At 33.9% G+C, this 2747-nt stretch overlaps 1 long non-coding RNA gene across 1 annotated transcript; it reads left to right on the top strand.

Annotated features, from left to right (window-relative positions):
- The first annotated feature begins 835 nt into the window (after positions 1-835).
- Positions 836-2254, top strand: LOC110863894. The gene is made up of 3 exons (XR_002549453.2): positions 836-908; positions 1598-1652; positions 2077-2254. It is a non-coding gene; the product is annotated as an uncharacterized LOC110863894 (long non-coding RNA).
- Positions 2255-2747: the final 493 nt, after the last annotated feature.

Raw genomic sequence — 2747 nt, 5'->3', positions numbered from 1 at the left:
AAATCTTAAGACGTGATACGTCGTCTAGAATCTAGTATAAATATTTGTTAGTAAATATTTTGTGTGTCCGTCACTGTGCGAATAGGTTAAGATAGAGCGTGTGTTGAATATTGTATAGAAAAGAGTTGAAATACGGAATTGTATGGAAAAATTCCCTTCGCACGAAGGAGCCCTTCGTACGAAGGGACACTAGCTCGGATCGCATGAATGGACACTTGTCCACTCGCACGAATGGGAGAAGCCCATTGGCTCTAAGCCCACTCGTACAGATGGCAATGCCTATATATAGGAGTGTGAGTGAGAGCTTAAGTGAAGTTTTAGTTCCCAGATGGGAAAAGCTAGAGAAATTTTCTCCAGCTTGTAAAGATGTAAGCTCTTTCAGTATGAATGAAGCATTCAACTTATGGCTAATTGATCTTCTGCTTCTACTCCATTCTTATTAATAATATTCTACCAAATTAGTTCTCTCCCGTCCAAACTTCCGTCTAAACCCGCCGGATCCTGTACTCTCAATATTAGTTGCTAACTTTTATAATAATTCATGGGTAATATTATTTCTTTAGTAAATTAATGTAAAAACTCACACCAAACTTTTATAAAATATAACAAGTTTTATATAAAAAGAATGAGATTTCATAAAAGAAGGGATGAATCTTCCATGCCCACCTTTTTTTATTATACCCCTTGTTTAGAAACATGGTTTATAAAAACCACCCAACACTTGTCTACCATGCATTTAAATCTTACACTTGTCTTGCACATGTTGACACCTACACCCCTTTACTCTCCTATAAATACCAACTTTCCATTCACCATTTTTCATGCCAAAACTCACCAAGAACTCTCAAAAATCTCTGCACTTTTTACTCCCCTTTTTCTCTTTTAAAGTGAAGAATTTTTGCTTCCAAGTAAGTCTCAACAAAACCGATTTTGGTTTAGATTTTATTCTTCATACAAATCTTTACTATTCTGGCACCATTATCCTTTCTTTTGTACTTTATTCCAACAAACATTAACGTACATATTATATCACCTATGCTCTAAAAACATGCTCTATATTTTATTTACGCATAAAAACCCTAAAAATGACCAACGGGAACACATAAGTGTTCTTCCCGTTTTGGACAGATTAGGTGTTGTCACTTAGGACGACCATAACTTAGTCAAAACTAACCCAAATCAAGTAAACTTCTAGTTCATGATTAAACACATCGAAATACGGTTTTAATGATATATGGCACGCTTAAAAACACTTTCGTTTGGACCCCTAACCATCTAAAACCAAACTGAAGCGCAAAGCTAAACGATCTGTAAAGATCCACTGTTTTGACCATTTTCCGGGTTCCAAATAGAAAAACTTTCTAAATGAAAGTAGTAAAACACATTCTAATTTAGTTGACTGGAAATTTTCATAATTTTTTGACATCGTTTACTATTTTTAAAACGTAAAACAAAAACAACACATAATGTAGTTAACATTTTTACTTCTAAAAACTAAACGGTTTATCATTAATCAAGGACTCTTGTAACCAATATCATATACATCCATCATCATAACATATTCACCACCCTAATTAACCATCCTTAAAATTATTAGGGCTGAATTGTAATCGGAGAACGCACAAGCTCATCATCAATCATCAATCATCAAGGTGAGAACATAGCCCCCTTTTACTATTTTTAAATTTTTGGGGTGGAACGTGTAGTCAATAAAATCATTCCTTTTATGCAATTCAAATCGTTACACAAGTATTTCATGATCATACATGTTATTTAGAGCAAGCATCCATGATAATCGTTAACCTATGCACAATCATTAACTTATTCAAGCCAACTGTAGTAGATTATAGCGTTATAGTATTGACAAACCCGCCCATCTCGACTAGGGTGATCGAAACTGTAATCATTCGTTATGTCAAGAGGTTTGATTGTGTAAATCATGTGTTTGTTATATAATGTGTAGTTATGAAGGATATACTTGTTGAATTGTATAAATGTCGTTTACCATGCTTTACTATGAAAAACCTATGTTTTTCACCAACTATTTTTAGTTGACAGATTTTCTACATGTTTCAGGTAATCATGCTTAGAAATCAAGACATGCTCATATAGGAATGCCTAGCTATTAAAATAAACAAGATTTAGTAATTTTTCTTTCATAAACGAGTTGTTTAATTTGTTTAGTTGTTTGTTGAGTTTGATTCAAAAACAATGTAAATTAAATATTTCAACATAATAGTAAATTTTCCTTTCATGCCTTGGTATCTCCCCAATATGAAGTCACCACCGTGGTTTCCACACACAGTGAGGGTGTGACAGGTAATCCCATACCCGGCTGTAAAACCATGTCCCATACCTGACCCAAAGCCCGTCGGGTATTTATTGGCTAATTACCTGTCGGGTATTCGTGGGCATCGGGTATACCCATTAATGTTTTAAAAAAAATACCCATTAAGATTTTCAAGTATATTGTTTCTTTCTTTTATTATAATTTTATGTTTTTAAAATCTAATATAAATATAATAATTTACATACATATCATGTAACATCTTAGAAATTCATGGTGAATAATATGGCAACACGTGTCCAATCAACTCTCAAATATTCCAGATAGTTGGACGAGAGGGACCAAATATGTAAATATGTGGAAGGATGGAAGTGGAGAGGTCAAATATGAAAAAATGCCAAATTTTTTACTTCTGAAGGTCCTTTACGGACCGCAAGGCATATGCCTTACAGTCCGTAAG

This window comes from Helianthus annuus, chromosome 6, assembly GCF_002127325.2.
Source record: "Helianthus annuus cultivar XRQ/B chromosome 6, HanXRQr2.0-SUNRISE, whole genome shotgun sequence".
Classification (NCBI taxonomy): domain Eukaryota; kingdom Viridiplantae; phylum Streptophyta; class Magnoliopsida; order Asterales; family Asteraceae; genus Helianthus; species Helianthus annuus.
This window is presented reverse-complemented; position numbering and strand designations above follow the sequence as displayed.